This window comes from Ambystoma mexicanum, chromosome 7p (assembly GCF_040938575.1).
Source record: "Ambystoma mexicanum isolate Mex_15411 chromosome 7p, UKY_AmexF1_1, whole genome shotgun sequence".
Lineage (NCBI taxonomy): Eukaryota > Metazoa > Chordata > Amphibia > Caudata > Ambystomatidae > Ambystoma > Ambystoma mexicanum.
Window position 1 is genome coordinate 834683588 of NC_090939.1, and position 22784 is coordinate 834706371.

Consider the following 22784-nt stretch of genomic DNA (forward strand, 5'->3'; position numbering starts at 1 on the left):
ATATGTTACTACTGGGGACAAAGGAAGCCTCTCGGAGCTCCCAACCAAGTAACCACGGGTAGGCACGCCCAATGGGCCAGCCAGTCAGCACCGCATCATACGCACCATATGCCGTATAAATGACTATATTCAAGTCCCAATGTCTCGGCCCCATTGCCCTAGGCGACCCAGCCGTAGGCTACTTATCTTCCGTAGTCTCTGCCTGGATGCCCGGTTCTTGAGGACTGCCCAGCGCGTCTAGCCAGTCCATTGCTTCAGTCGGTGTTTCAAAAAACAGGGATCTGTTTCTGTAAAAAACTTTCAATTTGGCCGGGTAGAGTAGCATGTAGCGGTGGCCAGCTTCACGAAGTCTCCTTTTCACCGCTCCGAAGTGCATCCGACTCCGCTGTACTTGTAGCGTGTAGTCAGGGTAGGCCGTGATCTTGGCCGATCCTCTGTCAATCGTTCCCCCTTTTCAAAAGAATTCAAGAATCTTTTCGCGATCTCGGTAGTTCAGAATTTTCGCGATCACCGGCCGCGGGGAGGCCCCAGGAGGCGGCCTCCTGGTTAGGGCCCTATGCGCCCTCTCGACTGCAAACCCCTGGGTCAGCACCCCGCCGGTAACCTCCTGCAAAAGCATGGATTCCACAAATTCCGTGGGGTCTGGTCCTTCCGTTCCTTCAGGTAGGCCCACAATGCGAATATTGTTGCGCCTGGCACGTCCCTCCGCCTGCTCCGCTCTGTCCTCCAGGTTGCCCACCCGTTGCACAAGGGCGTGTAGTTCCTTCTTATGAGCAGCGCAGTCTGCCGTGTTCGTGGCCGTCTCCTTCTCAATGGTCCCCGTGCGCTCCGAGATCGCCCTCACATCCAGTCTAAGCAGATTCACCTCCTCCTGGACGGCACCGATCTTAAGGTTTAAGCCTTCCTGCAGCTCTTTCATGGCGAGGCCCAACTTGGTCTCCCATGACGCTTTTAAGTCCGCAATCGCCGCCAGCACCTCCTGTATCGTGCCCGGCGACTCTGCGACCGTCACGGGGGTCTCTTTGTTCTTGCCTCCTTCCGCCCCTGAGGGGGACTTGGCGTAAACCTCCATCGTGGGCTGTTTGGCCTTGGGTTTCACACCTCTCGTGGTCATATTGTTGTATGAGTCGGGCGGGGGCCCGTCCCGCCAGGCACCGAAGGGGAATCACCCCACTCAATGCACAAAGCCTGGCCCACCACACCATGGGGCATCCAACACGCCCAGAGCACCCTAACCACCGGGCCCACGGTCCCGTCGTCACAGCTACGTCCGTTCGGCCCTCCAGCTCGCCGGGCCACCGTGCGTCCTAGGCGGCGCTCACGTGTACTAGTCCCCAAGCGAAGGGACCCATGGGTCCTGCACTCGTGATCGCGACACTAACTTCACGGACCTAAGTGTTCGCAAAGTGTCGCCGCCATTTTGTCGTGTCCGCCTGTTCAGGGCTCATCCCAGTCAATCGCATTTATTTCGGTTCCCGGGTCTCCTAGACATCACAAACTTTCAGCGGGTGTAGTGGTGGCATTCCCACACCTGGACATCAATTTCCAGCGTCGGCCGGCCCCTGTGGACGCACCCTTCCATCAGGATCAAAACCGGATCAACGGAGCTCCTCCAGAGTGCGACCCTTTACATGGCCGTCCAAGCCACGCCCCATACATAGGCAACCTTATCCAGAATTTTTAGGAGGAAGGTTACTGTCGTGATTGGCCTGTAGTTGGTCAGAACGGATGGGTCGAGAGTAGGTTTTTTTTATGTATTATACATAAAATAATATAAAATGCAGTGAAGCATTATTGAAAAGTTAACATTTCAAAACAAAGGAGAACCACCGTAATCAGGGAGGAATGGACGGTTGCAATGCAACATCTTTCCCATGCATAGTATAGAAGGCGAGTGGGGTGCGGGGCTAAAAATAAGCACTTTATTTAATCTGTATCTAATTTAAAATCTTGCCAAACCCAACAATAAGAAGTTAGTATGTAGATAATCTGGTGGTTTTTTCCATTTTAGAAAATGTTCAGGGCTTCAGGTCTCTGCCCATGAAACAGCTCTGTAGTATGCGGTCATAGGACCTCTCAGGTCACTCTACCACTCACCCCAACATAGTGGCGGGTGCTTCCTGAGAACTTGATACACTGACCCAACTATCACCCCACTTTAGGTGTAAGTATGCCACATGCAAGGCAGCTTCTCCTTTAAAGGCATTAGATGTTGGCCTACTCAGGGCTTCATCTATGGATTCCGACATACTGTAGTACGGCATTACTATACTAACAGCAAGTGACCACTCATCGAAATGGACCCTTCTGTTTGCCTTGTACCTGAAAGAAACATGTATTTGTTTCTAAGAAAACATGATGGGGATTTTTCAGTGAAGCGCTAAGATGTGCACTGCAATTTGACATCTTATGTATGTTAGCATCTTGTGGAGGCTATTAAATGCACTACTTACTTATGTGGACACGTTGCTAAAATGGTGTGAGCCATGCAATCTGTGCAATAGCCTTTTTAGTTTTGTCATCCACAAAGTTTAGTGTTTCAAGTGTTGTGGCAGCGCCTCACGTTTATTCCAACTATTTTGTTAGTGCATGCATTTTGGTATACTGTCTGCAAATGTGTTTCCCTCTGCATGCCGGCAAGTCAAAGGCCTCTTCACGGACAGCACCCTTTCTTCTGCAGGCTTTCAAGTACTCACTTAAGTACTCGCTGTTTGCTGGCTCCCGCTCTGTCCTGGACTTTATCTGGACTTTCATTGGTGGCCCCGCCCCCTCTTACCCAGAAGTCCTTAAAAACTACGGGTCACACACAACCTCACGTGAGCATTAAGTACTTGCTTAAATACTTGCTGTTTGCTGGTTCCCCACTCTGTCCTGGACCCTGGGAAACACTGTGGGATCCTTTCTTGTGGACTTTATCTGGGCTTTCATTGTTACGCTGATTGGATACTACCCCACAATCACTTATGATACTATTTGCTATACTGACCTACTTAAATATAATATTTACAGTCTGTATTTTTGTATGTATTTAGGTGGCCCCGTCCCCTCTTACCCAGAAGTCCTTAAAAACTACAGGCCGCAAACATCTGTGCGCGCGCATCAAGTACTCGCTTAAGTACTCTCTGTTTGCTGTTTGCTGGCTTGCCGGCTGAGTGTCTGTCCCCTTATAATATTCCATGTCACTATACATTTTGACTGATTTCTTGTACTCTGCATTTGCCAACTGCCTTCACAAGCACGGTATCGGGTATCGGGACACTCAGTACATGCCATTTGAAACACGCTTCTTGCTGAGGTCTCCCTACTCCGCAATAAAAGTAAGCACTTCTTTATTGCATTTTTGATCCACTGTGCTATTGTCCACCTGGGATAAACTTTCATCTATAATTACTTGCTATTATACTGTCTGTACCTGATCTGTGAGCCCATAGTCTTGTTATTCCATTTCCATGGTGACTGGGCTGCGCAGTCGATGAATGGATACAGCGGCTGCACAAATCACGAGTACTAGTATTGACTCGATGATTTGTGCAGGCAAATCTTTATATGTTGAGCGCTCTGCTCTGGAGGCCCTCCCTCCATATACTCCCAAACCTTGCCCACTTGCCCCCTCCACTCATACTGCTCAGATCCACACGGTGACAAGTGCTTAAACCCTGGTCTCCAATAGCCATTGAGGAAAGTATTCTTGACCATGATTTATTTAAAGCGGATCTTAGCAATATGGTGGCTTTGGACTCCAAAATCCAAAGATCCATAAGTATGCTTACCCCCCCTCGTCACAAGGTCGCCTGAATGGAAGCATCACACCAAAACTCATTCATCTAATACTTCTCTAACGGCTCATCTTAATACCATTTCTGATATTGACATTAATAATGAACCCCTTCCTTCACAAATTGTATACTCCCCTGTGCTAACACAGCCGCAAATGATTTGTCCCTCCCATGAGGACTCAACACTTTCCCCCCTGCGCGAGATCAATGAAGGGAGATCACCTCACACATTCCCGATCATAATAAAAATAATTGACCTTTTGGATAAAGGACACGACCTGTCGCACCTGGAACTATGTGAAATAAAATCTACAATGCGACAGCTGTGTTCCAAAATGGACCCCATTGAAGGCTTTCTATTAGTGTGGGAATCGATAATGATCAACAACCAAGAGTTAGAAAAGAACCGAATGTTGTCTTCGAAACGGCCTAGTGCCGCAAAGGGTATACAATGCTGATTTGAAGTTACTGACGATGCCATCATACCAACTCCACCTACACCATCCGCAGTCCACCCGAATTCTTGCAGGTGTAGTACTAGTGATGACCTGAAAATTGCTATGGAAGACTTGAAAGTCATCATCAGTCAAACTGATATTAAATCTCAAAACATTTAGAGGCCCCAGACTGTCCCTCATTACTATTAAAAGCAATGGAACAGCTCAACAAAGAGGAACTTACTCCTCACAATCCTGAAGAAAAAACAGGGTTTCTATTACTCTGTGCCAAAAAAAAACAACTGCGGGCAGCTAAACGACGCAAAGAGGCACTCCTAAATAGTAAAGTGAGACTGGCTGATTCTAAAGTACTGGCTGAAGGTAACAATAATACTCCCATTTCGTCTGATACTGTGGTTGTTACCATTAAGGATGATTCAATTGATGTCCATCAGCTCTCTAAAGAGAGCCAAGCTGCTCTACTTTTTCCATGAAAAAGCATGGATATTACACCCTCTTCAATAAACCAGCAAATCATTCCTAGTTCCCGACTGCCCTCATTGGAAAAGAAATTGACACCTTACCGCTTAAACTTCTTCCAGATCGACCATCCGCCATACCATCAACAAAAAACCTTAAACATCATCCTAAAACTACAGAAGTAAAATTAGGAGCTAGCGAACTTGCTCTGAAATTGAATTGACCAAAACTAACCTTAATGCATACTTGTAAGTGGAAGAAGCTGTACCTCCATTGACCATCTCCAGAATGAAGGAAGGTCACATGTACCACTTAATGCAGTTATTTCACTGGTACCATCACACATGTTGCAGGGAAAAAAAATCCTATAGCGAAGTCTGCACGTCAGAGCAAATGAGGGCTCCTATACTTTCTCCATTAGATAGGTCCGTTTTTATGGTGATCAATGGAGGGAGTAAAGTACGATCTCTTCCAACTGAAGTGAGCACTTTGAGATCCCATGATACCAAAGGTCAATCTGATGCTGTGAATGTAGATCGAACCAATGAGAGCACACCCCAAAATACTACCTCACCATGGGAAGAGCGTATCCAAGTTGTTCCTGCCTGCTGCTCCAATGTGCCACACCAAAATGTGCCACACCAACGACTCCTCTGGAGAAATCTTAGTGGCCGTGAGAAAGGCCATCCAAGATGGAGGAATCTCTGCTGATGCAGTTGTAAAATCCTTAACATTAAAATGCCCCTCTCATGCCTTGACTGATTCATCTTCTATGATTATTACAGATTCTAATTCTGAGTCCAAATGTACTCCATCTTCTACGGAGGAGCAGGTAACATCTCTTCCCCCCATAACTCAGTCACTTGTAGAAAACGATCATATTATTGGCTTGGAAGGCTCTCCAAATTCACTTGGAAGCTCTCGCATTAACCGCCCATTCTTGCTTGCGTTATTCTCTCGTATCCCACAATTAAGAATTTTGAAATCAGAGGATATATCAAAAGTCTCACTTCCAAGATGGAACAATCACTGCACGATTTGTTACCTCACTTCGGAACATATTCTTAAATGTATTTGGTCCTGTAGAGCAGGGATTAAGGAACAAGGGTTTACAGTAACAACCTTCCCCAATGAACCCTCTGCTCAAGAATATATATTGTATGCTTGTCCATCCTCCACTAACAATGATGAATCCAACCACCATTCTAATAACGCTTGCAATGATAAAAACCTTCCCATTACCGATTTGTTAAATCTTGTAGGGAAAAACAAAGACATCTCAGGGCTCGAACCAATGTTAAAATCAATTCTAAATGTTCTTCTGCAGGCCCTCTTTCAGCTCCTGCTGCTCGCTCTCTGTTACAGAGGCTCCCAGACCTGTGGCAAATCCATGGTTCACTTTTTTTGGACCCCATAAGACTTCTGGGATATATGCTGGCGTCGTGGTTACTTTTCCGGTCCCACCACGGCTGCCTCCTGTCAAACAAGGTCCCCTGCTGGTCCCTCCCACACAGGCCTCACCGTTACTATTTCCTCTGCTCCACATATCTCCCTTTATACACCTGAAGCCCCTTGACAGGCTGCAGGTGTTGATGCCTCATTAGACTTGCCTGACCATAAATAAAGGGGCATGCCTGACCCTCACAGCACTTATCAGGCATATTCCTCTTTCCAGTACTAAAGTGGTGAAATGGTGTAGTGTTTATTACTCTTAGTCGCTTCTTCCTCGTCCCAGTACTGTCAAGTGTCATATGTGGGGAAAGGAGGGGAACAGCTTTAGAGTAACTCATAAATGTCGGGGAAGGGTTAGGTTAATCCTCAAAAGAAAAAGGGGGATACCATGTGTCTCCTGTGGGTATCCCACTCCCAATCTCTGAGGACCCTCCACCCAGGTGATCCTCCCTCACATCTCCAACCACAAGTTCAGTATCCAAGAGCGATGGCCTTTCCCTGGCCACCTGAGAAGAGGATCGTGGGGTTTTAGGAATGAGAATACCCTTAGGTTTCTACCAATGCATACATGCATGCATTCATACATGGACATATATGTGCCTCTTTCATATTTTAAATTTGCTCATAACTTCTTTTATGGATGTCATTTGTTTTGCGCACATGCACTCAGGAAATATAGTTCAATCACTGGCCACAGACTTTGTGAAAGTCTTTACCTGCAGGAGCATCTGGTCAAAGGAGCAGCCCGATAATGAGTGTGCTGCACAATGTTGAATTACCTGCGCTTTTCTAATTATATGCAAACAGAATAATTAAGCCAATAGACAATGAACGTGCTTGCAATTCTTTATTTGCAACTGAAGACATATACAGTAATATGGGAACTTCATAAGATAATAGCCTGTAGAGGAGACATCATGAACTCTTCCAACTATAAACTCTGTGGCTGCCCATGATACATAGCTTGAATCCAAGGCACTGGAGGTTATCCTCACAACAGGACTCGCATCTACAGCAATGCTCAGTTACTTCACATCTAAGTTTGTGCGGTATGAATTCCATCCGTGCAAGCGTCAGGCATAGGAAATCTGTAGCTGGAGAGAGAGAGGCATGTATTACTACCTGCCAACCCTTAGTGCACTCCCAAGGGAATATAATCCCAAAACATGTTAATGTGGCAGGCACGTGAACTCCGATAAAGCTTCCACTGCTTGCGATTCTGAGTTTAGCTAAAGGTGTCGATCTCTTTTATCTAGGGTTCACAGTTGGTGGGGTAAATAGAGTGGTTGGATGCGTGATCGCTGCTACCCGATAAGGTTGCCAAGCAGTTGTGTTTATCTTTCTAAGTTCACTTCACAGAGTTTTACAATAAGTATATTAATTCATTGATGTAAACCAATACAACTTTTGGGAAAGTAAAGGGACCCTTCATGGGTTGTTTTTAATCAAACCAAAACAATTTTTTTCACTTTCAAAATTCGTCAAGATCCATAATTTGTACAGTTAACGACATCTTATTCATAAATACATAAGGTTCATTTCTTTATGTACATAAATTCACAAAGACCCTTTAGGGTATTAACAAAAAATAACTAATTTTTAGAGTAGCAAAAAGAAAAGTAGTCACGCAGATTTCCTAGTTATAGTCAACAAAACAAAATAGTATCCAGATTTATCAATGTGTTGCCATCGCGTTTCGGACTTTTCTGAGAGTCCATCTTCAGGGCTAAATGATACTACTTCTTCCAAAATTCAATTACTTTTTCTGATGCCACTGGCATCTGCTTTCTGATTTTTGGACAACCTCTTGTAGATAGGTATGGCTGCACCTAATCTGTTCTGTGTAAGGACACTCGTACTTCATGGAGTTTAGTCTTCGTCAAAACAGTTTCCACACGTCCGGCGTGCATGTATCCACAGAGGTCCTGAGGTCCACGGAGCATCGGGTGCCATCCATGTTACCCATTATCTGAACATATGTTCTAGAATTGTGACATTTTAACACATTGGTCTCATTTACTATTTCAATTTGAGGTTGGACATACAGGTTACACATTGTGGACAATTGGAATGACCCCTGATGAACTGCACATGCCAATTCAACTGGACTTGATAATAAAGAGTGTTAAAGCCAGCAGTTAATACTGGTTAGCATGACACTAATGGATCCATTGATCACTTTGTCCTACAAAACCCACTTTTCTCATGCATTTAGGTAGCAAGAACAGGCCCCCTCTGTCAAGCACATGTGAAAGATCTGATAGAATCAGTGCACTCACACCTCTGCCATCAGTCCCTCGCCAGCGGTCATCGATTACTTAGACCAGAAATTCGTCCTGTCACTTTCTTGGATGGTATCCAGCCCGTGAAATATCAATGACATAACAGCTGAGGAAAGGCGGTAGTTGATCTAATTTCCAGGCAATTTCATGGGAAAGGAATGAGTTTATCAGGTGGCACAAAACAGAGGCAACAGCTTCCATAAGATTTTTCATCAGTGTACGAGTGACAGTGATCTTTTTGTGGCCTGACCGACACAGGATGGAGTGGGGGCAGAAGGTGGAACATCTCATGTTTGGGGCATGATTGTTATAAGTAAATTCATTGAGATGATCCTGTTCGGGGTTGGGGTTGGACTTGTAGTATTCTGGGCAGTGGCTGTTTTGCATAGTCAATACTGTATTGGGCGAAGCTGAAAGGAGGCTGATATTTCAGTAGCCATTGGTTTTTCAACATGTTTAATTACACTATACATGTTGGATCTGTAAGCAAGAGCCAAACTAGAGAGCAAGAAAGGGCTATACATGATAGCGAGTGGGATAGATCATGATTAAGGGGTGAGGAGAGGGACAATCTTTTAGTAGTTGTTCTCAGGGGGCATGAAGAGCTGTTGGGTCCCTAATAGAGATTGCCAAGTTATTTCTCTATGTTCTAGATTCGGGAGATATAAGTTATTCAATGCCCTCTTTTGTGAATTTTATTGTTGCTTTTTCTTTTCTGATATGTCACACAATATATAGCCGTGGCTATCACTATTGTTCTACATTCCCAGCTCTTATTTGAAGGCTCCTCAATTCAGATATAAGCCATTGCATCTATGGGCCGGCCATCATAGTTTTCTGAAATTGAAGCGGGGCAACTTCATCAATAGGTCTTGCCAACCACAGGATATGAAGAAGTAGAATGGTTCTTACAACTTATTACTGAGTTTATTGACAACCTCTTAACATATGTATTTTATTAATTGTAACAATGTGTAATGAATTCTCATTAAAAATGTAGAATAGATCATCCATTTATTGAAGTTTTAACCTATTATCTAAGCTTTTTAATCTTTTTATGAATGTTTTTTCAATTGTATCTTTCTTGGTTTTTGCTTTATAGTGTAAATTGTATGTTTAATAGTTTTGTTCCAAATAAAAGCATACATGACATTGTTAGAGGAGTGTAGGGTTTAGATTCACTGTGTAAAACATATGGCATCTACCCGTGACCAGGATGTATGTGTAAAATATTTATTTGGAAATAGAGAGCGGAATGTTCTTGCAGCAGAACTCCAAGGACGTCAACTTTGAGTGTGCAATGGTATGATGTGAACACAAGTTCCACATGTTTATCAGCTTTCTGTTAAGGACCACTTAACAGCCGTGAATGTCCCAGTGATGGGCAGGGAGCTGGAAAACTAGCTGATGTCTTAAATCATCAGTTCAAACACCAGTTTCACCATCAACAAATAATTGTCTGCAGGACAGAGAGTTGTGCTGAGAGTTCCCCAAATTGATGCTCTATCTGGGGGACCTGTAGATGTTTGTTTGTTTGTTTGTTTATTTTATTTATAATGTGCACCAGACCCATGGGTATTAGGACACAGAAAGCATAAAGAGGGTTGTTCAGCTTAGGTTACATTGCTGTAAAAGTATATGTAGTTTAGAGTTAAAATACATTACATTACAATACATTAGATTACAATACTGTATGGCGTCATGCAGTTTAAACAAATTTGTCAGGAAACATCAAGAACATTATATACAATATATACAGACAGTGGCAAGTGGTGTAAACAGGATATGGTAGGGGTCAGATGTTGTGTTCCTTGATCCAGTGGATGAGGTTGGAGCGTGGGTAGGGTAAGACTTCCCTTAAGGTAGGTGGTAGTGAGTTCCAGTTTTGGGTGGCTTTGACCGGGAAACTGCTTCCACCCGTCTTTATGCGTTTGAATCTAGGCACTAGTAGAAGGTTAGCAGTGGCTGTTCTCGAGGGGCCGTTGGAGGATTGTCTCGAGAATCGCGCTCTGAAACACTTGTGTACGAACGCGATAGAAATAAAATATCAATCAATCAATCAATCTAGTATTGGGGCGGCCTGGTGTAGGCATTTTTGTGTCAGGGAAGCTGTTTTGAGGAAAATGTTGTCTTTTATGGAAAGTCAGTTGATGGATCTTCTAAGGTCGGAAATGTGGGCTTTCTTGGGAATATTTAGGGCTGCTCTCAGGGAATTATTTGTAAGATGTGGATCTTATTGGTGATGTATCTGTTGCTCCCTACATATAAGGCATTACAATAATCCAATCAGGATAATGCAAGGGCTCTTGCTAAGGTAATGCAGTTGTTAGGTGAAAGGAAGGGTTTAGCTGCTCTAATTAGCTTACAGGTATAAGCAGTAGCTGAAGCCATGGAGTGTACTTGTTTTTTGAAGGTGAGAGTAGAATCTAAATAGAATCTAAGGGTTTTGACTTCCTTGGTTACTGTGATGTTGTTATTGTTTATTATTAAATTCGAGTAGAGGTGGCCCAGTTTGTTGAGGTTGGCCATAGTACCGACAATGAGGAGTTCCGTTTTGTCATCATTCAGGCAAAGACCATGAGATACCATCCATGCCTGGATGAGATACACTCTATTCACAAAGGCCAAATCCTTGTTTTAGTCTCCCGTCAGTGGGATGAGGATCTGTGTATCATCGGCATAATTAGTGCAGGTGATACCCCGACCATCTAGATCATCAAAAAGGGCTTTGTAAAGATGTTGCTCAGAGCAGGCGAGATGCAAGAGCCCTGGGGCACGCCACACGTAATAGGTATCGGGTCGGCAGCTGCCCAGGGTGAGAAGACCCGCATAGTTCTGTTGTCGAGGAAGCATTGGAGCATCCTATAGCTTCTTGTGAGAAGTGCGTGGCAGAATCTAAGTGGTAGCACAGAGTCTTGTGGTCGACCAGGTCGAACGCCGCTGAGGGATCAAATAACAGTAGTAGTGCTGTTTTGCCATTGTCTCTCAGGGTGTCTATTTATGCTATGAGTTCGATCAGTGCAGTTTCCGTTCCATGTTGAGGGCTAAAGCTTGACTGGCGTGCTCCTAGAAGGTTGTTGCATTCCAGATATTGTTGGATTTGTAGGTACGCCACCTTGTCTAGAATTTTCAACAGGAACGGAACTGTAGCAATGGGACGATAGTTGGTGGTTATGGACCGGTCAAGTGTTTGTTTTTTTAGAAGTGGGAGGACCCACGACTGTTTCAGATTGTTGGGAATGGTGCCGGTGGAGAAAGAGGCCTTTATAAGCTTGGTAATGAAAGGGGAGAGGTTATGTGCCGCATCTTTTATGATTTGTGCTGGGCAAGGTTTGCCGTGGCAGTTGGACGGTTTAAGGGTTAAGATAACTTTTTCGACTTCTAAGGTGGATACTTTCTTGAATTTGAAACAGGGTGTGGGTGGCATGGGAGGGGCGGGAAGTGAGGGATTCAGGGGCATAGAGGCAGTGATATTATTGGGATTAGAAGCATGGAGGAGAGAGTCTTTTTTATTGTTAATCTTCGCCTGGAGTGTTATTATCTTGTTGGCTAGGGCACTCTGGATGCTAGTGCACCAGTTTTTGTCTTTAAGGCAGGTGTCTGGGGCTTGGATAGTCGTTTCTATTTCTTTGAGAATAGTAAACAGTTCTTTGATATTTGAGTTAGCTTGGGTGATGCGTAGGTTGTAGGATTCTTGTTTGGCAAGGATTATTTCTTTTTTCTACAGTGAGGCTAATTTAATGAGGTTATTTTTTTTGTATCGGACGGATCTAGTCTACATATTTGTTCGCATTTGCGTTTCTCTAGTCTAATGGCTTTTAGGTGAGGAGAGAACCATGTATTCACATGTTTTTTCTGTTTGCACTTTCTAATTTTCAAAGGTGCAATTGTGTCTAGAGCAGATAGCATTACTTTGTTGTACTCTTCAATCAATGTGAAAGGGTCTGTGGGGGCAGGGAGAGAGTTCAGGGTAGGAAGGATCAATGGAATGAGTTTGTCAGCTGTAATGTTCTTTTTAATTCTAGTGTGGATGGCAGGAGCTATACTGTCAGCATGTCGGGGGGTTGTGGCTTCTAGGGAGAAGGAGATCAGATGGTGGTCAGACCAAGGCAGGGGTATTATAGCGGTAATGGATGTCTGGCAATTGTGCTCCACTATCCAGTCAAGCGTTCTGCCTTTGGTGTATGTGGCGCCAGTTACCTTTTGGGTAAAACCTAATTCCTCAAGGGAATCGTTAATCTGCGTAGCGTTAGGATCCGATGGGTCTTTGAAGCCAAGATTAAGGTCTCCTAGGAGAAGGCATGGTGTGGCATTTTTTAGGTTGTTGGATAGGATATTGGTGAGAACTTCTTCGAAGGAACCTAGAGGACCTGGGGGTCTCTAAATGAGGTGGATAAATATGGTCTGGGTGTCCGAGATGGTCAGTTTGGCGGTTACGAATTTGCGAGAGTCTACATTTAGTGGAGACGTGATTCTCATTGCTAGGCAGGTTTTAGCAATTATTTTTTATTTTATTTTTTATTGGTTTGTTACAAACCTTTAAAAAGTACATAAAAGAAAAGACACAAGACTGAAGTAATCATTCTGAATTAATTCCTCTTAATAATAATAAGGAAGGTCCAACGCTTAACTAAAAAGATGCAAAAACTGTTTAGATCAGAGATCAGCTACTCAGTCTCATAGAGAATTTGCGACATCTTAAGTTCAGTTTCGACCTTTACTAATTTTTCGACCATTTTTTCCAGAAAGAAAGTTAGTTCAATTGTTAGTCTGCGATCCGAATCTTGGTGCGTCTCTCTCCACCAATCATCAGCCGTCATTGTTGATTTTGCCACGATGAACCTTCCCAAATGAGTAGTGCGTTCATGTCTCATATTTGAGCAGAGGAGGGTTAGGTGTTTTAACGTTTCATTATTTTATCCACACAAGCGACAATTTTAAGGACGATGCTCCATCTTTTTCTCGTATCGATAGGACTTCTCTTGTTTGAAATTGATTTAATCGATACTTCATAAAGAGGAATCTGCTATCGCAGTCTGGAAACTTGAGTAGGTAGGTCTGTGGGTTGTTTAATTTTCTGGCCTCAGACGGTAATGTTTTCATTATTCTGTGGCACCCTCTTGTATCACAAGTGTCAATCCAATCTTGGGACCATAACAATGATTTGACCTTATTTGGATTGCAATGCAGCAAGCCTCTGCTCGCACTTATGTCACTCAAGATATTTTCACACCGAGTGGCCCATTGTGTCAAGACACTGTCTGCATTACCAGATCGTACCTCACTCAGAATGTGATATTGTGGCACTGTTGGTTCAATGGTCATCTTGCGATATTCATTTAGGTTAGACCACGTTATTATTGCATTGATGGACAAAAGACTAAGCTCATATCTTATACATGCGGTGGGTACTCCCATCGGAAGCCGCAGTACTTTAGACCAGAAAGAATGTTCTAGTGATTACCACAATTTCTCTGGACATCCCAGGGCACAGTTGGCTCCATGTGTTATTGCTGGGATGAATTTCATTTTATAGAAGTCCATCACTGATTTTAGGGAATGTTTGCCATATTTTCTGTTTAAAATGCATGCCTGAGCGGTTAGTTGTTTGCATTTGTCCTTTGCTTTTGCGACCCAGGGTGAATCATTAATGCTGGAAGTGATGCACATACCAAGATACAACGAGTGATTTACCACCTCTATTGGCTCTTTTCCAATTCTCCAGACACATTTTTTTCTCCCCACACTCATTTTGCTTTTTTGGAGATTTTGCAGAGTCAGGATCTCTGATTTTCTTGAGTTCACTGTTAGACCATTTTGTTGGATATATTGATCCAATATACTTAGTTTACGTTGAAGTCCTATAGGTGTTAGGTCTATAAGTAGTAAATCATCCGCGTACAAGAGCCAGTTCACGTCTCTCCCATTTATTTTTGGAGGGAATGTATTTGCCTTCATATATGCTTCACCCAGGTCTGAAATAAACAGGTTAAATATTATTGAAGCAAGAGGACAACCCTGTTTAACTCCTCGGCAGGTTTTTATTGGATCAGATAAGGATCCCTGTTGGTACAGCCTGATTCTTATTACGGTATCTGTATGCAAGGCTTTTATGGCCAATAGGAGACTGATTGGACACTTCCAGTTCGTCAAGTTTTCCCATAGCAATTCTCTGTCGATGCTATCAAACGCTTGGGAAAGATCCACAAACGCGAGGTAGATCTTTTTATTCGTTCTTTTTGCATCCATTTTCATTATATTCAGGATCAACAGGTACAGACCACACCTTACGCCTCTGACGAACCCAGTTTGACAGCAATCCAGATGGTTATTTTATTCGATCCACTCCATTGGTTGTTTTTGTAGCTGGATAGCGATTATTTTGCCGAGGACGTCTAGTAAGGCGATGGGTCTGTAGTTCTTGGGATCTGCTCTGTTGCCTTTTTTGAATATTGGAATTACTATCGCCGATTTCCAGCTGGATGGAATCATAGCTTCCTTTGCTATTGATGCAAATAATAACATAAGGAATTCGGACCAAGCTTCGGGATTTAGCTTGATTATGAAGTTTGTCAAACCGTCAGGTCCGGGGGCTCTTGAAGATGAACACTGTTGGATGCTCTGTACTATGCTTTCCTTGTCAAAGTGTAGGTCCCATTTGGTAAGCTGAGTTAAATTGGGTTCAGGAGTGAGACTTCTCTTTTTTGTATACAGATTCAAAGTGTTGAATCCACTCCGCTTCACTCACCATATTTGTTTGAATTGCACTTTGTTGACAGTTCGTATTATTTATTAATTTCCAGAATTCAGATGGATTCTTATTGTTGAGAGTAACCAGCATGGCTTCACTGTCCTGTTGGTATAAAATGGATTTATGAGAAATTATGCTATTTCTGTATTTTTGTTTGGTCACTCTTTTTGCGCGCTGTTGCTTTTCGAACTCTAGGTTTGCGTGTTGTTGCAGTTCTTTGGGTAATTGACGTTTCCTTGTGACAATTTCCTGGTCATAACAATGTTGGGGTTTAAACTCAGGTCCTCTTAGGCCATTCTCAACGATCTTGAACTGCTGTAGTAAGCAGGTATACTCAAGTTTGTTGTCTGTAGAGTCAGTTGTGGTATAATTCGGTGAGCGTTTTTACCTCAAACGGCTTTATTTTCAGACGTGTTCTATTTGGCTCTACTTTGACCTGATTTGGCCAATTTTTTTGGTTTTTTAATTTCTGGTGAAAGGAAAGTGAGTATTAGCTTGCTGTGGTCGCTGCTTGGATCATCAGTTATTACCAGTGACACTGCAAGCCGACTTAAACTTTCCGAAATGAAGAAGTAGTCTTTGGTAAATGACAAATTCTGTTTTTCCATGTTTTGTGAGCAGGAATGTCACCAGGCGTGTTGCCATTTGCTATCATTATGTTCCTTTCTTCAAGAGCTAAACACCATTTAGTAGCCAATTTTTGCAAGATGACAGATGATGAGTGCTCTTTCACGTCTTTTATACACGCCAAGTTCAAATCACCACAGCAGATTATATTAGGAGCTTGTTGCGCACTGTTGATATCATCAATTAGATCCAGAACTGTTTTCATGAATTTATTTGTGCCCGCTTCTTTGTGATGCCAATAGAGTTTAAAGATGTTAAGTTGACTTTTATTTTCAGCAGCCTTAATTTTAGCTTCGACTACGATGTGCTGAATATAAGGTGTATGGTTTGTTCCACTTATCAATTTCCAGCCCGAGTTTTTTTTCACCATTGTTACTAAACCAGCGGATGGACGTCCCTTTTTTCTTGTTATGGCTGGATTTATTGCTATCTCATAGTCGTCTGAAATTGGAAAGAGTCAACCATGTTTCCTGTAAACATATAAATGTTTGCTTCAACGACCAGTTTGTTGAGTCATTGTACAAATGGGTAAATCCTCTGGTGTTCCATGACAGAATACACATGTTTGGGCTAACCAGCCCCAGATGGCATTAGCTGGAGTGTCCCCCCAGGACTCCTGCTAGCCAATTCCATTTGTTAGCGCTGTTATTTTCAGCTGAGTTTTGTGGAGTATGGTTTTCCTTACTCAGCAGGCTTGAATTTCCTTCAATCATGATTTTGATCTTTTCTACCAGATTAGTTTTTTCATGGTTCACGCTATGTTCTTTGATGTCAATTTGAGGTGTTTTGTCCTCTTTTGAAATCACTTCTCTGCTGATCTGTTTCTTAATGTCAGCGCTCTTGAAGGTTACCTTACAGGTTAATGGTATGTTACTTTCCAACTCTTGTTCACTTTCTTCAGATGAGAAAACTTGCTCATTGTCTACAGCTTCCTCATGAATATCGAACCCCAATGAAAGCAAAAAGGGGACCGCATTCAGTAGAAGGTCGCAAATTAATCTGGAGTCTATGTGTAGTCGGACTTTATCATTGTGGTGCTCGTTAAAGAAGTCCACCGTTTGTATGTCATTTGACTCTATAGAACGGAGTCCTGGAATGTGATGTAATAGCCGAAGGATGTTGTTTCTATTTAAAGTTAGGCCATCTTTTGTATCAAGAATTTGTTCCAAGATTAGCATGTATTTAGCTGAGTTTTTCAATTTCTCCATTTTTAAGGAGTCTTTTTGCACCGGTCTTCCCCGGTTTTTATTTTCTTTGCTTGTTGTTGATTTAAGTTTAGCATAATGCATGACGGGATGTCTGATGTCAGCCATGTTTAAGCCCTTGAATACACCTTTCGTCATTTTTTTCTTCTGGCGCTTTGTTGGTCAAGATCATTCCTGCCGGACTGCTATCATTTGCAGCTTATGGGGTTTCGTTCCAGATACCCAACCGCCTTCTTTTTTCTGCCATGGTTTGAAATGTATTTTCTTTCTCGTCACGCATAGATGGGTTGGTTTCAGATGGGGGTAATATCAGTTGACAGACTCTCCCGCCTTTTGGGCGAAATTCTACATTCGGCGGAATTTGATGATCTGCATTTGGAGGAACATCAAGACATTCATTTTTTTCCTCATCTCCAACATCATTATTTTCCATACCTATGTCATCTTCATAGATTGATAGATCCATGAGCTCACGCTGATCGATTTCTGCACTTTCTTCAAGCACAATTGGAGATTCAATTGATATTCTTTCATTTATCTTATTTGTTTGTTTGACATTTTTGCATATTTCGTTTGCCTTCTCTGTATTAACGAAGACATTGAGTGATTTTAAGTTCCTTAGAAATTTTCTTGAGCCTGTGTTATTGCATTTTTGTTTGCATTTTTGATTTTTAGGTTTTTTTTCCTGAGGTTTGTTTGAATCTGAAGTTTGCGGTTTCAGAAAAATGTCATAAGTTTTGTCGCTTTTGTCAAAGGGTGTATTTTCATTTCCATCAGGATTGCCAATCAATCCCTCTGCATTAGCTGAGGTAGATGGCATTGGATTATTTATATCGGGCACACTACTAGCACCACACACATTTGGTTCAGTTTGCAGGCTTTTTGGATGTATTTGTTGCTGCAAGGTCTGGGTGCTTCAGGCTTCATTTGTGGTCACTTCATCTCTTTGAGGCTTCCCTTGAGGCTTAGTCAGGTTGTCCTGCTGCGCTGAGGACATAGGTGAGGACACAACTGATGATCTGTTCATTATCGGGTGTGAAAGGCAACGTTTTATCGTCTTTCCACTCTGATTGTTCTGGGATGAATTTTCGTTCTGTGAGCTTGTGGGGCCAACCACTGCTTGGTTGTTAGATATAGCAGGCTTAGAAAGTGAGAAGCTCTCTTGATCAACTTTCTTGGGTTTCTGAATTTGTTTTAGAAGACTCAAAGCTTCTATTGTTACTTCAGCTAACATTCTCTTGTCATCGCTGTTAGTGCGCTTTTGATCGGCTAGCTCCTTTATCGAAAGATCAATTCTTCGGATGTTTCCCAAAGTTTGGTATTTCCTCCATTAGGGGGCGCGTCTACAAAGGCTAATTTAGAGTTTGTAAGTGCAGTCAGAGTGGTTAAGTCTTTTAGATTCTCATTAATTTGCTCATATAGGTTGAGCATTGGCGCTATGGCTATGGTCAGAGACGACATAACACATGGTCTAAGTTCATTTAGAGTCTCCTTGACGAGGTTCTGGAGGTTGGCGTCTCTCAGCATTTGATTTGCACTTATTTTGTGGTTGCAACGTTTTGGTTTAACCAGCTCAGGTCTGAAGAATGAATCCAGCGTTGTCTCTTCCAAGGATGAAGACTCAAACCTGTCATCAGCACTGGAGGTAACTGAATGCCTTATGTTGGCTTTTTTTTTGACTCAACAGCGTCGATGGTGAGTTTTGAGCCAAAGATGTTCCACGCTGGTTCTTTCTATCTTGGGAGCATTGTATTGGGGGAGAAGTACTGGATTCCACTCGTCTTCTTTTTCTGACACCCATCGGCCAGAGGTCACTGGGTAAGTTCTTAGATGCTGGCCATTCGTGCAACGGTGCATTTGGGCAGGGTTCTGCGACCAGGCTCTCCTTGTTAGGTCCAGTATCATTCAGAGATGGTTTGGCATTTAGGGAGCCATTCATCTTTTTTTAATCCATCAGTAATTTGTTTACTATTGTCAAGGAGTTACGCCTTTCATCAGGAGTTATAGCTAGACCTTTAGATTCAGAGATTCTATCAGGTACATGCTAAGCTATGTCCTCCATTGAGCTTGTTTCCACATTTTCTCTCGGGATTGCTGATATAATGTTTGAGAAGGATTCCCCTACACCTTCCCCCTCAATCAAATACGTGGGGCAAGCAAGTAAAAATATATGAGAGCTCTGTGAAGATGGAAGGTCCCTAATTGGCTGGAAATGCTTTTCCAACAAGATGTTTGGGAATTCAGTCTCTCGGACAAAGACCAGAGTGCTGCCTGACTCCAAAGCACTTTCCAGCCATGCGCCGGTGCATTCTGACGTTAGCCTTTGTGGTCTGTGAATCTCGATTCCCAGGACTGCAACTGCTGGCGAGCTTGAGGACACTGCATCTGCCAGCGGGCTTGAGGGCACTACCAAATCCCCAAGCTGAGCAGACGAGGAATGTATTTCGATCGCAGCACCTAATGCCTCTAGATGACTTGAAGAAGAAGTCGCATCCGTCACAAGTCCAACCAGCTTGGCGGACTCCTCTGCAGACACGGCCATATACCCGGGAAAGACATCGCTGTTTTCTGTGTCACCAGAAGACTGCCCACCCGCTTTTACAGCGCCACTACCCAGAGGTATGTTTTCATTTTCATTACTACCCACGACTTTAATAGAGCAACAGTCTATGTCGGGGGCAGTGTGTGGGTCGGTATGAAGTGTGTGAGGCTCCAGCCTAGATTCGCTGGCGCACCTTTTCTCCATGTATGCTCGCGGCAATGAGATTATACGCGCAGCCGGGGAGGAATTAGTGTTAGTTTTCCTTACTTGCACACTCCCGGCTGTATCTTCGGCACGATTCCAGCAGTCAGTCAACTTGAATTCAGCTCCTTCTCCCACGCGTTTTAGCTGCAAGCGTGTAAGGGGGTGATGTATAGTCCTCAATGGCGGTCTTGGCAATTTACCATGATCCATAAAATAAGGTGCTGTCAGAGCCTCGAGAGCCTCCAGAGACTCACGAGACTCTGCACCGACTCTGCGCCACTCCACGGAGTAAAAGGGGTTTTTAAGCTCCACTCCCCTCTGAACGTTAATAGCAATAGAAAGAGGACTGCTGGCACACGGCAATCCAGCAGGGTTGAAGCAGGTACAGCAAAGTGCCAGAGACTCATGAGACTCTGCACCGACTCTGCGCCACTCCACAGAGTACAAGGGGTTTTTAAGCTCCACTCCCCTCTGAAGGTTAATAGGAATAGAAAGAGGACTGCAGGCACACGGCAATCGCGCAGGGTTGAATCAAGTACAGCAAAGTGCCAGAGACTCACGAGACTCTGCACCGACTCCACACCGCTCTGCGGAGTAAAAGGGGTTTTTAAGCTACACTCCCCTCTGAACTTTAATAGCAATAGAAAGAGGACTGCAGGCACACGGCAATCCAGCAGGGTTGAAGCAGGTACAGCAAAGTGCCAGAGACTCACGAGACTCTGCACCGACTCCACCGACTAGCAAATATGGCAGGTCGCCGTCTCGGGAGGTGGTGCGGACTATTCTTAGGAGGGGGTAGTCCTCCGGAATGGCTAACATAATCGCTGGGCCAGCTGCTGAGTGAAGCCAGGATTCGGTGATGGCGAGGAGGTCAATTCTTTCTGTTAGGAGTAGGTCGGCTATTTCTGTGGCGTGTGCCACCATAGAGCGGGCATTTATTAAAGCGCCTCTTACACCAGTCTGTGTGGTCACCATAGAAAGTACTCGGGTGTTATGGTGGTGTCTTGGGTGTGTAGTAGGGTCTCGAGTGAGTCGGCTGTTGAGCTGGAGTAGATGCTGGGTGTTATTTTGTGAGAAGAGGTTTTGGTAATAGTCTGAGGGCCTCTTGGATCTCTGGATGCGTTATTGGAGAAGGGATGTAGGGATTTGGCTAGAGGTTCGTACATTTTGGGAAGTCTAGCACGAAGTTTCAGGTTTCTTTGGGAGAGGTTACATGATCTTGTGACCAAGTCGTATTGGTTGGTAGGTTTGTTAGGGTTGGTCGCATGCACTGGTGGAGGCAGAGTATGTAGCATGATGAAGTCTAGTGTATTAAATAAGTGTAGGATAGTCCTCAGTAGGACAGTGTAGATTGCAGGCATATACATGGTTTGTACGTGGGGTGGTTAGCTACTGATAAGTGTGACATATAAAGTTGGTTAAAGTATGTCAACAGGGTCTGGCTGGATAAGGGGTAGCTAGATTCAGGATGAGCGCTAATGACAAGATTTAGGGTGAGCACAGATGACTAGAGACAATGCTGGCACAATGGTCACCAAGCTAGGCTCAGAATAAATAGTGCTGTCACAGTGGTCACGGGAGTCGTACAGTTAGGCTCAGAATAAGTATAGTAACTGAGTGCAGTATAAGCACAGGCAACTATGATCTACATAGGCACAAATGACTAGGAGCGGTGCTGGCTAGATATGCACCGGCAAGTAAGATTGGCAAGGCATAGAAGGCTAGGAGCAGTGCTGGCTATGTACAGTATATGCGTAGGCAACTAGGATCAACATAGCAACATAATAATAGGCGCAATGCTGGCTAACTATGAACAGGCAACTAAAATCAGTAGAGGGACAGGCAATGAGAATAGCAAAGGCATAGATGACTAGGAGCAGTGCTGGCTAGGTACAGTATATGCATAGGCAACTAGGATCAACATAGGCACAGACGAATAGGCGCAGTGCTAGCTAACCATGCACAGGCAACTAAAATCAACAGAGGCGCGGGCAGTGAGATCAGCAAAGGCATAGATGACTAGGAGCAGTGCTAGCTAGGTACATTATATGAACACATATAACCGAACACATAGAAGCATTAAAAGAATATCTGTGGGGAGCCTTTCACAACACTACACATCCGCATACCATGGCTGTGGGCACCATATCCAAATGAAAGCTTGTGCATGCAGCATTCATCTTGGCTGGGAGCCCATCCTTGTCTTTCTGAGGGCTCATTGAACTGTATTTGACAAGCTTTGCATGTCCCACTCTGCACATGCAAACATTTGAGGCCTACACACTGCATCTTCATTTGGATGTTTTAGTTTTCTCTGAGAGTGGTCCTTCTGCTTCTAACTATGCTACTTAGCACATTAAGTTGTAACAAAACTATGGGATTATTTTTTCCTTACTTCTTGAATGGGCATAAATCTAAGACTGGTCCAACATCACTTTTGTTGGTTAGTGGATCTTGTGTTCCTTTTTCAGCTAATGTTTTTGCATTGTGTGACAGGGCCAGTGTTTTGGCCCTGTCAAGAGGGGATGGGAGCCCAACCCCAACACCCTTCCCTGGTACCTGAGTGTAAGCGGCCCCCCTCCCATACCCTACTAAACGTGTTCGATGGTGGCAGTAATGCTGCAGAGAGGCCCAAGGAGGATGCCAGCAGGAACAATCCACCGGCAGCGCTGCAGGATACAGCACTGGTATACAGGCCAACAATGGCCGCAGGATGCAGAAATGTTGTATATAGCACGAGGGGGTGCTGCAACAACTACAACACCAGTGCGGCTGTTCCGGCAGATGATATCTGTTGGAGCCATGCAAGTGAGGAGCCCCAACAGCCCACCAAGGAAGTATGCTTTGTACAGGAATCCCACTATGCCATCGGAGGCATTCTATATTATTAAAAGGCCCGCAAAGGCCTGGACCCTATCAGGGTCCATGGTGGTAGGCAAGAAGGGGCAGTACTTACACACCCTTTTAAGCACCGCCATGGCTCTTCTCCCTGTCATGACCCCCAAGGAAGGTAAGTCATTGGATAAAG

The 22784-nt window shown here is 43.9% G+C and overlaps 1 protein-coding gene across 2 annotated transcripts in view; it reads left to right on the plus strand.

The window, feature by feature from the left end:
• The window catches only part of NALCN (sodium leak channel, non-selective), a 3431684-nt gene that overhangs the window by 620151 nt on the left and 2788749 nt on the right, over positions 1-22784 (plus strand). The window lies entirely within an intron of this gene.